We start from the raw sequence: 14,326 nt of genomic DNA, 5'->3' as shown, positions 1-14,326 counted from the left end.
AGTCTGCTATAGATGTCTTAGTTTCCTTTTTCTGGAACTTTCCTTATTCTGCTGTAATGAGTAAAATCACTTCTTTGCTAAAGAAGTTTTCCCTAGTCCTGTATATTTCCTGTTTATGACCACCATTTTATTGATTGGGGGTTCAGAAGGTCATTGAACAAAAGGTGTCATCGAGATGACTTAATATAATTAAGCTAATGTGAATTTAAGTATTATTAAATATTCTGTCATAAAAGAAGAAAATAATTAAATCAGCTTTCAGTTATACATTTACCAAGTAATTTTATTTGAAAATAGTTTCCTAAAATGGTGTAGCTCTGGTCTTTAATGTGTAGTGACTCAAGACACTTACTTATCAAATGTGACCAAGAGAAGGCAAAAGATTGGACATCCTTGGTCAGCATCCTTTGTGGTCTGAGCCATCTGGATCATGGTCTTTGGAGTTGAAGGAACTAGGTTTACCTGGCATTTATACCCTATAGTACCTGTCTGGCCTTAATCAAGTTTAGCCACTCTAAGTTTCTGCCTGCTTCTCACTAGTCCTATGCTCTAGGTTTTCCTTTTTTTTTTTAATCCTAAATTAATTGTCTTACTTTCAAAAGAATACATTTAAACTGGATAGGTTATGCCCAGGCTGCTGACAGCTCTCTAAATTGTGCTTCTATGGATTCTGAAGCATAGATAGGATTTTGTCATTTCCTCCTCAAATGTCTGCAATAGATGGGAACCCAAACTCGACCTTGGCACTGAGCAGCCCACAATGGTGGGCCTTGACCCACCTTTCCAGTGTCTGTTTCTTTTTTTTTTAATTTTTTTTTTATTTATTTATTTGAGAGTGACAGACACAGAGAGAAAGACAGATAGCGGGAGAGAGAGAGAATGGGCGTGCCAGGGCTTCCAGCCTCTGCAAACGAACGTGTGCCCCCTTGTGCATCTGGCTAACGTGGGACCTGGGGAACCGAGCCTCGAACCAGGGTCCTTAGGCTTCACAGGCAAGCGCTTAACCGCTAAGCCATCTCTCCAGCCCTCCAGTGTCTGTTTCTTACATGAACCTATGCTTTAGCCATGTGAATGTACTCATGGGCTTATTAGCCCTTCCATTCAGCAGCTACTGAGCGTCACCATGCATAAGCACTGTATTTCATCCTAGTAGATATGAATAAGAAACTACTTTGCCTGTAAGAACCCACATGTTTACCAGTGAGAGGCAAATACAAAAACTCATACCTGTGTGAAAGCATCGCTGTACTACAGGTAAAGTGCCCATAAGCGCTAGCGATGGCCAGCAGAGTGATTCTGCTTAGACAATAAGAAAGAAAGAGAAAAGGCGTTTCACAATGTGCTCCTATATGAGGTTAGTGCATAATTCTACCTTTTAAAAGTGATCTATTCTAGGTTCAGTGCCAAAAGTGTACTAACACTGCAGAGTTATATAGCTAGATTTTCCTTTTAGTCCTCTTTGAAATGGTACCAAAGGAAATAAAGTATTTTTAAAAATTTACTAAAAAATGTCTTTTTTTTCTGGGGGAGGACTCTATTTTTTGTTGAGTTCTTCCATAATTTGTGTTTTAATCATAATATTCCCCTTCATTTCTAATTTCTTATGGTATCCGTTTTCTTGTCAAGGATTTTTGTTTCATAAGTGATCCTTTTTAACTTATTTTAAACAAAATATTACTATTGGAAAAATTTTGAAAAATTGTCTTTCATAAACTCTTGTGAACAACAATATGTAAAATGTGAATGTTTTTTGAAAGAAATATATAGCGAGTAATTGTTTTATACTTATGTGCATAAAAATTTTATCTGTGATATAACTTTTTTTTTAGAAAATCATTAACTAGAGCAACCAGAATTCAAGCATTATACCTTTAATATTTTCACTGGCAGCCAGAGAACTTCTTGAACTAATCATCTAAATAAAATAATAGTAATAATAATATGTGAGCCCTAAAATTCTAGCCAAAACTAAAGAAAAGTAAAGAAGGGAGGGATAAAAAATGAGAGAGAGATAGCCGCTTTATAATATAATCTTTGGATCTGTTAAGCTATAAAATCTTTAAAAACCATTTCCCATCCAAATTCCATCAGAAAAATAGTAACGTTTTGTTTGGACAGTGGTCCTGGAACAATTGTTTCTGTCCTGGGCAATATGCAGAGCAGAACTTTCAGAAGGGGCCCGCCTAGGCTACTTCCCTCTGAATCTCTGGTCAGGAGGAGACATCAATAATCTTTCACAGGTTTCCAAGGTAATTCTGTTGTACAAAAAGTTTTTAAAAATTCCTATCTTTTTTTTGCATAACAGATAGGATAAAGCCCACATATTAAAGCATATAAGAATTTTAACAATAGAGGCTAAGTGGAAAATTGGCTTACTAAGCATCTAAACATGAAAGGAAATGGAAGTAAGCTCTTTGTGACTGAATTATCTTTTAGAGGACAAACAATTAAAATTTATTTTGTTGATATCAGAAAACTACTGGTGTAATTTCACACCAGAGAGCTAAACAATAGTCCATATCCTTCTTATAATTTTTAAAATTGTTTTTGTTTATTTGTGTTTATTTATTTGAGAGCAACAGACAGAGAGAAAGAGGTAGATGGGGGTGGGGAGGGGAGAATGGGCTCACCAGGGCCTCCAGCCACTGCATACGAACTCCAGATGCATGTGACCCCTTGTGCATTTGGCTAATGTGGGTCCTGGGGAATAAAGCCTTGAACCAGGGTCCTTAGGCTTCACAGGCAAGCACTTGACCACTAAGCTATCTCTCCAGCCCCCTTTTTATAAATTTTTATTTATTTATTTGAGAGACAGAGGTAGAGAGAGAATGGGTACACCAGGGCCTCTTGCCACTGCAAATGAACTCCAGAAACTTGCCACCTTGTGCATTGGCTTATGTGAGTCCTGGGGAATTGAACCTGGGTTTGTAGGCTTCGTAGGCAAGCACCTTAACCACTAAGTCATCTCTCCAGCCTGGCAATCCATATCTTAATTAGAAGTATAGATCAAGAGAATTATGTAGTTTAAGGAAAAAAATCTTTGGAAAAACACTTAATAGTGCCAACCCCCCTCCCAATTTTTTAATCATTAGAAAATACATTTTAAAGCCAGGTGTGGTGGCACACACCTTTAATCCCAGCCCTTGGGATGCTGAGATAGGAGGATTTCTGTGAGTTCGAGGCCAGCCACAGACTACATAGTGAATTCCAGTTCATCCTGGGCTAGAGCAAGACCCTACATTGAAAACCCAAATATATATTTTAACAGTGTATTGTGGATTATCATATAAATATGGTAGCTATTTTCATTAAAATTACTTCATGTCCCTTATACTCCATTTTGCAAAGTTATCACCATCTTTCTAGAATTATTCATTCATTTTGGCAATAATTAATTGCAAATGATTTATATCTAAGCTGCTATTTTAGCTTTTTAAAAATCTAGTAATGACAATACCCTGCTCGGGAAAGTTCACCTGAATTTGTTTACCAGATTAATCACAAAAATGTAAACAAATCAATTCAACTTTAAAACCTGTTGCTAGAGCTTCAGGAATATCTCATAAGATTTTTTTTTTGGTATGGCTTAGTTTTCTTAAGACAGTGTATCATGCAGCCTAGGCTGTCTTCAAACTCGCTATGTAGCCCAGGCTTGCCCTGAGCTTCTGTCTACTGCATGCTGATGTAGTAGGCACTATACTCAGTTCCTCATAGGCATTAAGTATTTTTGCAGTGATTTTTTTGTAGTAATTGATATGAAGTAATAATGTGTCCAACCACTAATATTGTACAATTGGACAGAAGAGTCTGGAAAATACTACAGATGTAATCAAGTCAACATATGTAGGAAACATCTTAGGAATTTATATACATTTTGACAAGTGACATACATATTCTCTTTTAGGTATACCAGGTTTTGTAAATGCTAACTAAGCAAAGAGATTCATTGCTTCATGAACTATTATAAGGCAAACACATCCCTGGTTCCAGGACCCAGGTAGAGAAACACAACTTTGCAATTCCCTGAAATACCTCCCTGTTTTCTGGCACAATTATAGCCACTACCTCTTCCCCCAGAGTAACTAATCTCATGACTTTAATTACTCTAAAAATAAAAACTTTATATATATATATATATATATGTATATATATATATACACATTTGAGATATATGTATACACACACACACATAGTGTAAACACACACACGCATATATACTTTTCTTCACCTAATTGCTTGTTCTCAGGCACCGTACTTTAGTATTACCCATTTGGAGCATTTTAATGTATAGTGTAAGTCTTTTTAACCTGCATGTTCCCATCCATCCCATTCTTTTCTGAAAACTCCTCTGCTGAAAGTCGAGTGCTCTGCAGTGTGGCTCTTGTGCACGCCCGCATGATATGCTTCAACACGCTTCGCTGTCCTTTGAAGACCTGCCAGCCAGTAGTCAGTGTGGGTGAGACTTCTCTTAGGAGATAATCTCAAGTCCATTTGCTTTCCTAGTTGTTCCTGCGGTGGTAGCTACTGATGTTCAGGTCAACTAATGTTACATGCTTCTTTTCATTTGTTACTTGAAGACTCTTATAAAGAGTCACCTTCATTCATCTGTGGTCTGCTGTATATTAGATAAGCAGCACGCACGTCTGCTTGTTTACGAGTTGTCAAGATAGCGAACGGATTCCCTGATGATGTGATAAACTTCTGTTTTTAAAATAACATTATTAACGTATAGTTTTTCAGTCATTTTTTATGTTTCATGAATTGCCGTTGCATTCTCTTAGAAGCTTAGATTGACCTCATATTTGACTAATAAGTTGTCTGGTTTTTTGGTCATGACTTCCGCTAGCTTCCCCACGATCTTCTGTGTCAGTGTTTCATGCTTATTTTCTGTATTTCCAGTCCTACAAGGAACTCGACTTCTCCCCTAAGACATGGCTTTCCCTGATATTTTGAGCCCAAGTAAGGATGTTGGCCTGTTGGTTTTTGCTTGGTCATTATTTCTAGATTTCTTCAGTAGAGAGAGGTTGTTTATATACCTGTTCATACTATGTCCATATTAACTCAAATTCAGCCCTGCAGAGTTCCTAATTTAAATTCTGTGTTACAGCCGTATTTCTGCCAATACTCTTAGTTTGTAGAGATAGACACAGGAAATGTATAAGATCTCATACTTGCTTTTTATTTTGTCCCATAGTACAAACCTACATTCCCAGGCTAATCATACTAACACTGTCTCTAGTGCCAGATATTACTGAGCACATTAAAAATATTTTGCCTACGTTTTGCTCATTTTTGCTTCATTTTAAAATAATTATAATTAGCATACATTATTCTATCATGTAGTTGGTACATGAACTGTTGTCTATTAATCCTTATCTAGCCATTTATAGATTTTTGATTTTGCACTGTAAATGAAACTTTTATTTGAGGATTTAAAGAAATTTTAAAGAGCACAGCACCACCACTGCTGCCTTGCCAGAAGCAGGGATGCTATGTTAATGCGTCATGACAAATCCCTTTAGCTTTAGCCTAAATTTTGTTATTTATAAGGTCTATGCTTAGACTCATGGTTTTGCTTATGAAAAGTTATAGAAAAACTATACTTTTCCATTGTTGAAAATACTGTCCTTTCTCTGTAGACTTATCTTTGTCCCTTTGTTGAATATCAGGGGGTCTTTACTGTGTCCCCCTATCTGCCTACTGATTCATAATGCAAGTTTTTTTTTTTTCTTTTGGTTTTTCGAGGTAGGGTCTCTAGACCAGGCTGACCTGGAATTTACTATAGTCTCAGGGTGGCCTCGAACTCATGGTGATCCTCCTACCTCTGCCTCCTGAGTGCTGGGATTAAAAGCATGTGCCACCACACCTGGTTGCAAGTTTTTGATATATGGCATATAGATTGCATATTGCACTTTTGTAGCAAGTAGTTCTGTATACTGGAAAATTATGTATATGTGTGTATGATGTGTATGTATGTATACATATATAATTTTTACTTTATTTGAGAAAGACAGAAAGGGAAAGAGAGAGAGAATGGGCTTGCTAGGGCCTTGCACCCCTGCAAACAAGCTCCGGATGCAGATGCCACTTCCATGTGGGCGTGAGCGCCTTTAACTTCTGAGCCACCTACCCAGCCGCAAGGACTTATATTAATACAAACATGTAATTATAATAATGCACAGTTTCACATACTGAAAACGACGGGAAGAGATTGTTCACACTTTGCAGACGATATGTTCATTTTTCTAACCTTTCCTTTTTATGCTGTATGCCATTCATATATTTAGCCTACTTGCAAATGTCAGAATTCATTAAAATGCCATTAAAGTAGGGGTTACATCCCTTTGAAAACAAATGTTGCCATTTTGTTTTGAGTTGATCATATTTAAAATAAGTAAATATGTGGCACAGTCGGGATCTCTTATTCACTGCTTCTTGGAGAAAACATGAGTAAACCCTGACGGAGAGGATCATGGTGCTAACTAATGCAAGTGAAGGTGCGGGGACGCTTCCCGCTCCAGGAAAACCAGTCCACGTGCGTGCGTCAGGAGCCAGGCACAGCAGTGTTGATCGTGGCTGTTTGTAATAGTGATAAAGTACTTAAAAACATCCGAAGCGTTAGCACTTTTTTGATCATACCAGCTTAGTGATGAGTAGGTACAAGAAACATTACAGTAATGTTCATGGACTGAACTCGTTACACATGAAACTAACGTTGCATATTTTTATTTGAACTATATATAAAAATTAGATGTTATAACTAGTTGACTTCATTATGTTAATTAGATGTGTTTTCACTGAATAAGGCCAATTGATTACCTCAAATATTATAACCGGTATAGACCAAGGGACCCTTTCTCCCCAAGTCTGTATTATACTTGATTGTGCTAACTGGGCATTTTTGTGGTTCATAAAACTGCTGTAAGGTGGGATAAGTATTCTTGCTTTCTGTGGGAACAACACTATTCTGCACCCGAAGAAAAGCCCGGTCTGTCAGCAGAGGCCTGAATGTAAGCTACTCAGGAGGCTGTGGCAGGAGGGTCACAGACTGAAGGTGTTCCTGGGCGGCTGAGAGGCACCTTGTTTCAAACTTAAGGGCTGGGGGTACATATCTCAGTGGTAGAGTACTGGCCTGGCATGTGGGGGGCCCTACCTTCATTTCCTGATCATATATACATGCACATCCCCCTTCCTCACAAGCTTGAAAGTCTCCTAGCAGGAAAATAAAAACACATTTTGTGGTGCACTCAGAGAGTCCAATACTACACAGAAGGATTAAAGTAGAGCTATGCAATTGTGTGACATCTCAAAAGAGCTGAACAAAAATTAATAACAATATAATTCAGCATGATAACATTTATACAAACTTGTGAAACAGAGGGACTGGGAACATAGCTCAGTGGTAGAGCACTTGCCTTGCATATGTGAGGCCAAAGGTTCATATCTCAGCTGAGAGAGAGAGAGAGAGAGAGAGAGAACATTGAGAAGAGCTCTTTGTTCTACATTGATGACTGGTGATATCCACAGGGGTAAATACCTAATTCACAATAGTGTTGTTGCCTCTGGGAAGGGAGAGAAGGAGATTGGGGTCTGGCAGGCTTCAACTGTTAAATGTGGTATTTCATTCTTAAAATTGAGGCAAAGAGATAGTATCTCTTAAAGCTGCTTTTCATATATTTTTCTTTCTACTTTCATTTGTGTTTTGAGTGTTTCATAAAAAAGAAGCAAAAGTAAAATGTATTTTTTATCTTTTGTTCCTAAAAGTTTCTGCAAAGCGAATGGCGGTGGTAGAAATGTAGATGTCCGAATAAGTCCTAGTGATAAGCTAAGAACTTCTTGTTTTGCTGTATAATCTTTCCAGCAACCTGATTTAGCTACTGGTAGAAGTTTAAGTGCCAGAAAAGACCGCTTTTAGAATAATGTGGGTCCTGGCAAATCGAGCCTTGATTTATACGCTGATGATTTTAAAAAGAGTCACTAGAGATATGCTCTCTAGCTAAAATATGAAGCCTACCATTTTTGAGCAACTCTAACTTACTATGATTATTTTTCATTCTTTCTGAATTTATAATATTTTACAGGGATGGCATTAGTAATATTGAATTATGACTCACGGCAATCCTCCTACTTCTGCCTCCCGAGTTCTGGGATTAAAGGTGTGCACCACCACGCCTGGTTCCTCTGATAATTTTTTATTGCTTATTTTTATTTATTTATTTGAGAGCAACAGACAGACAAAGAGGCAGGTAGAGAGAACGAGTGCGTTGGAATTCTCTTGGCTCTGCCTCCATTGCTGAAGGCGCATTGGGATTATAGACTCATACATCAGTTTGCACCTGGCTCTACATGGGTGTTAAAAAGAATCAGTCGTGGGTTGGCAAGCTTACAAGCAGGCGCCTTCACCTGCTTAGCTGTCTTCCCAGCTTAGGTGTTTTTGGTTTCTATTTTAAAGAATGAAAGTGAGGCTGCGTGATGGCACACACCTTTAATCCCAGCACTCGGGAGGCAGAGGGAGGAGGATCACTGTGAGTTCGAGGCCACCCTGAGACTGTGTAGTGAATTCCAGGATAGCCTGGGCTACAGTGAGACCCTACCTGGAAAAACTAAAAAAAAAAAGAATGAAAGTTGAACGTCTCCATGATCCTTCGGCTGGCTTAGCCTAAAAAGGTTTCAACTTGGCTAAAACAATTCTGTTTGGATTAATATGATCAGCTTGCTTATACTTGAAATTAAGAAATTTCATGGCCTTATATAGTAACTTTCTTTGCTTGAATTTTTAAATTTGTTTTTTACCTATTTATATATTTACCAAACAGTAAGACAGTGGGCCAGAGTCACCTATGTCTGGAACACAGTCTTCCCCCAGTGGCTACTTCTGACCGTGTGTGAGGGTCAACTAAAACACTGCTCTGTCTCCATGCTTTTACTGTGTTGTATCCCCCCATGTTGCCTCAGAATCGTACTTTCAACGGACTTTTTTAATATATTTTTTTTTTAATGAGAGAGAGAGAATTGGTGTGCCCAGGGCCTCCAGCCACTGCAAACGCCAAACACGTGTGCCACCTGGTACGCATGTGCAACCTTGCATGCTTGCACACTTTGTGTGTGTGTGGCTTACATGGGACCTGGAGAGTCAAATATGGGTCCTCAGGCTTCCCAGGCCTTCACCACTAAATCATCTCTCCAGCCCTCAACTGGCTTTTCACATTATAAGTCTTTGGTTTTTCATTTTCCACTAATTTGTCAATAGTATTTACTGAGCCATTACTATATGCTAAATGCAGTATCAGTTAAATGAATTCCATTTAACATTAGCCTCCAAGCTACATCTTTTCTGTGCTTAAAATTATCTTCCATATTTACAGTTGACATGCATGTAAGTATCATCTATAATTTTTTAAAGTTTTAAGTCACCAAGTGTGGATTTTATCTGGTTATCAGTGCTTTCTTTATTCCTTTTGTTATGTTCAGTCCTTGCAGAAGAACTCAGTGCTTTCTGTGAAGGAAGAATTGTTTAGTGTTTATTGAGAGCTTCCCTATTCTTTGCATATTTTTAATTCTTACAGTAATCCTGCAACATATATAAGTAAATCCTTATTTTACAGATGTGCCAACTATAATTCTAAGAGGTCAGCTTGGCCAAGACTTCAAACTCTCTTTTGCCCAAACAGGAGCAGATCCTCTTAATGTCTTCTACTCTTCAGGGTCGTTTGTCATAGCTAGAGTGTCAGGTCCAACTTGGAAGAAAATTCTGGACCTGAGTACATAGATATTTTGGATAATGTTAACAAAACATCATTCTGAGTGTCTCAACCCTGGCTGTTCTTGACATAGTGCTACTTTCAAAACCCCCATGGCATACCAGAGAAGAAACTGGGGTGTTAAACTATCAGTATTAGTTCACGTGTGAATAATTTTTGTTTTGAGGAGACAATTCTATTTGGGTCCTTTGGGGATATTTTATCATTCATATTTATAGAGCACATTCGCTAATTCTACCGAATTGAATCAATCTAAGGATGAAGCATCTTAAAAGTCAGCTTCTTCCACATGTCCTTAGTTAGGCAAAACAAAGTTTCCTCCTAGGGTTCAGTGTCTGACCACTAATTTTATCCCCTGAATCCCTTCCTCTTTCTGTCTTTCTTCCTTCCATGAGGATACATTCCAATATCAGTGTTCCTAGTTCCTCGTGGTCTTCTGCCCTCTAATTACATGCAGAAACAATGAGTCATGTACACTGTACGTAACCTGTGTTCACCAGGCAGTGTGCCTTGTTCTTAGCATCTTGTGGCCCTCATTGTCCTTTTGTCTAGAGTATAGATCATGATTCTAACTTTGGAACATTGAAAAGACTAAGATGAGATTTGGAAAGTGGTTAGCACAGTATATATCTTCCTTTTTAATTTTAAACTTTTTTATTTCTAATCTCCGTACACAATGTCTCCTCATCATGATCCCCCCTACCACTCTTTGTTCCCCCTCTTGACTTCCCCCTCTGCTAGCCCCCTCTTTGCAACTAGTCTCTCTTCTATTTTGATGGGGTCATTCCCCCTTCCCCATATCATGCAGGTCTTGTACATGTAGCCTCAGCCACTGAGCAGTCACGAGTGCAAAGACAGGATTCCGGAAGTACCCCGGTCCCCTCCCTCGCCTTTGGCCCTCACAGTCTTCCCGTTACCTGCTCTGCAATGTCCCCTGAGCCTCAGAGGGCCTGGCGAAGCTGTCTCCTGGTGCCGCACAGCCCACTGCCACCCCTCCCCAGCCCTTTCACTTTGAATCTTGCCAGTAGTTACTGCCATCTGAAAAGAGCAGCTTCTCTGGCCAAAAGTGAGGTTAGCATTAATATGTGGGCATAAGCATAAATATTTAGAGGGTAACTTGATGGGCATAGTATATCAATTTAGCTAAACAAAAGTGGTAGCTTCCATTCCAACTGGGGCTTAGGACCTCATCAGCCATAGGTTTTTCAAGATAGGGTCTCACTCTGGCTCAGGCTGACCTGGAATTCCCTATGTAGTCTCAGGGTGGCCTCAAACTCATGGTAATCCTCCTACCTCTGCCTCCCAAGTGCTGGGATTAAAGGCGTGCGCCACCACGCCTGGCCAGCCATAGGCTTTTGACTAAGTTTTCAGTACCGGGCATGAAATCCCTCCCAAGGAGAGGGACTTGAACTCGCTCAGAGAGCAGCTGGATTGCCCCCCCCATAATAGACATAGCACCATTGGGCCAGTTGGCACATTTTGTCTGGCTGGTCAGTTGTGTAGCTTGTAGGCTCCACCGCCGGTTAAGCCCGGTGATGACTTTTCTCCCCCAGCAGGCTGCATAGAACTTTCCAGAACTATGACAGTCAACAGGGATGAGGCTTCCAGCTGAGCTCCAGCTTGATGCCTCTTCTGCCTTCTCATGGGCAGGGCCTTTCTGTATTTTCTCTCCCTCCCTTCTCTGAGCTCTGGCTTTCCCCATTTCAGGGAACCCTATTGGGTACAAGCCCTGTCCTACTTCCTTCTCTGAAGTTCTATTTATAATCTAATAAAACCTGTAAACATAGGAAGAACTCCATTGCCTATCAGACCACATCTTCATTACTCATTCATCAGTGGATGGGCATCAATGCTGGTCCCATCTCCTAACTACCGTGCCTAGAGCAGCAGTAACCATGAGCGAGCAAGGATCTCTGCAGTGCCAGGCAGAGTTCTTAGGAGATATTCCAGCACTTGGAGGGCTGAGTCATATGGTATGTCCGTTTTTAGCTGTCTCTGGCACTTCCACACTGCTTTTCACAATGACTGTATCAGTTTACATTCCCACCAACAATGGAGAAGGGTGCTTCTGTCCCCACACTATTACCAGCATTTCTTGTCATTTGATTTCTTGATGATAGCCATTTTGACAGGAGTTAGATGGATTACCAAGGCAGTTTTACTTTTCATTTCCCAGATGGCTATGGAAGTTGAACATAATTGGCAATTTGTATTTATTCTGTTAAGAACTTTTGATTCAGTTCTACAGTCGATTTTTGAGTGGGTTGTTTCATTTTTAAAATGTTTTTATTTATTTTATTTAGTTATTTACTTTTTAGTTTTTTGAGGTAGGGTCTCACCCTAGCCCTGGAATTCACTCTGTAGTCTCAGGGTGGCCTCAAACTCACGGTGATCCTCCTACCTCTGCCTCCCTAGTGCGCCACCACGCCCGGCTTGTTTGACTTATTTTTATTTAGTTTTTGAGTTCTTTGTATATCCTAGATATACAAAGATCTACTAGATGTATACTTGGAAAAGACTTGCTCTCATTCTGCAGGCCGTCTCATTTAACAGTGTCCTTTGCTGCACAAAAGCTTTTGAATTTCATGAGGTCCCATTGGTTGGTTGGTGGTCTTGTTCTCTGCAGTTCTGTTCAGAAAGTTGTGACCTGTGTCTCCCTGTTGAAGCATCTCCCCTACATCTCCCTTTACAGTTTCAGTGCTTCGGGTCCAACGCTAAGGTCTTTATCCATTGGAAGTTGATTCTTGTGCATAGAGAAAGGTAAGCATCTACTTTCTTTCTTTTAATCTAGATACCCAGTTTTCCCAGCACCCATTTGTAAAAGAGGCTGTCTTATCTCCTGTGAATTTCATTTTTTGGCAATTTTGTCAAACATTAGGTGGGCTGTAGCTGACTGAATTTAATCTGGGTCTTCTAATTCAGTTTCGTGGGTCTACATGTTTGTTTTCGTGCCAGCGCCATGCTGTTTTTGTTGGTTCCGGCATGGTTTATTCTTTATTGTGCTTTGTGTATGGGCTTCTCCTATTCTTCTGTCCAAGGGGTTCCATTTAGTGTTTCCTGTAGAGCTTGCTTAGTGCTTCTATATATATATTCCTTTAGCTGGGGTCCATTTTTTTTTTTTTAATCATTTTAAGCTCTTCTGGTTTTTAAACGCTTTTTTTGTTAAGACATTCTGATGGGCTTGCCTTTAAAGTGCCAGCCTCTTTATCAAATGGATACTGGGAAAACTGGGTATCTATACGTATAAGAATGAAACTAGATGTGTATTTAGTAGTGTGACCATAATATGACAAGGAGAGGTTATTTTTTGGTCTTGTCTGTTTGGTGTTCTAAATATACCCTGTATCTGTACTGGCATCTCTTCCCTTAATTTCGGGAAATTTCTTCTGTGATTTTATTGTAAATATTCACTATTCATTCAGATTGAAATTCTCTTTTTACTATGCCCAGAATACTTAGAATGTCTTATTTTTTGTGCTCCTATCTTCTCATTAATTTATCTTTCTCTTTGTTGAGATGTTCCAAGGCCTCTACCTTGTCTTCAAGGTCAGGTATTCCTTGCCTGGATCCCTTGTTCGGTGATGCTTCGTGCAGAGGTTTCTATTTGACCTACTATGTTTTTCATTTCTAGCATTTCAGATAGGCTTTTCTTCAGTATTTTTGTTTCCTTACTTGTATCTTCTGTTAACCTTGTTTCACTAGGTTGATATTCTGTATTCTCCTTCAGGAGTTTTTCTTTGATTCCTTTGATTTATTTGCACATACTTCTAATCATTCTTTTGAATTCTCTGTCTGGCATTGAATCTGATTTGGTCTCACTGGAGATCATTGCTGTTGGATTTATAGCTTTTGGAGGAGTTATTTTGTCTTGATGTTTTTTGTCTCTTACATTCCTCGTTTGGGGTCTTCACACCTTGGGTTATTTCATGGCTTGGATCTTCTGTTTATCAGCTGTATAGTCTTAGGCATGTGTGTTATAACTCATCTCTTCAGGGTAGGAACTCAAGTGCCAGACGTGAGCACTATCATACTCCCAGAGTAATAGCCAGAGTGGCTCAAGCTGATGGACCATGCCTGCTTTGTGGATGTTCTAGGAACAAATTAACAACACTGGTCTTGTGGGCTCCAGTAATGCTGGTGGGTAAAGGGGCAAGGCTGGTGTGAAGTGTGCTAGGGTTTTAATCACTTAGAAGTGGGAAGGGTATACGGTAGGACGAGGATTAATATTAATGTTTACAAGATAGAGATGGCACAAGTAGTTGGGAGAGGGAAGTTGGAGTACTGTTATTTCCACAGATTTTAGAGGTTGCTGAGGCTATAGAAGGGTGTTGTTATAGAGAACAAAGAGGAAGGGATAAGGAGTTAATGTAGAAATTAATTTTTTAATATATATATATTTAGTTATTTATTTGACAGAGAAAGAGGGAGAGAGAAGGAGAGAACGGGTGCACCAGGGCCTCCAGCCACTGCAAACGAACTCCAGACACCTGCGCCCCCTTGTGCATTTGGCTAACGTGTTTCCTGGGGAATCGAACCTGGGTTCTTTGGCTTTGAAGGCAAATGCC

The 14,326-nt window shown here is 39.4% G+C and overlaps 1 protein-coding gene across 6 annotated transcripts in view; it reads left to right on the top strand.

Annotated features, from left to right (window-relative positions):
* LOC101606968 (WD repeat containing planar cell polarity effector) overlaps positions 1-14,326 on the top strand; it is a 262,683-nt gene that overhangs the window by 111,139 nt on the left and 137,218 nt on the right. The gene's annotated exons all lie outside the window — the stretch shown is intronic.

Source organism: Jaculus jaculus, chromosome 18 (genome assembly GCF_020740685.1).
Source record: "Jaculus jaculus isolate mJacJac1 chromosome 18, mJacJac1.mat.Y.cur, whole genome shotgun sequence".
Classification (NCBI taxonomy): Eukaryota; Metazoa; Chordata; class Mammalia; order Rodentia; family Dipodidae; genus Jaculus; species Jaculus jaculus.
Note: the sequence above shows the minus strand (reverse complement) of the source record. Positions and strands in the feature narration are given on the sequence as shown.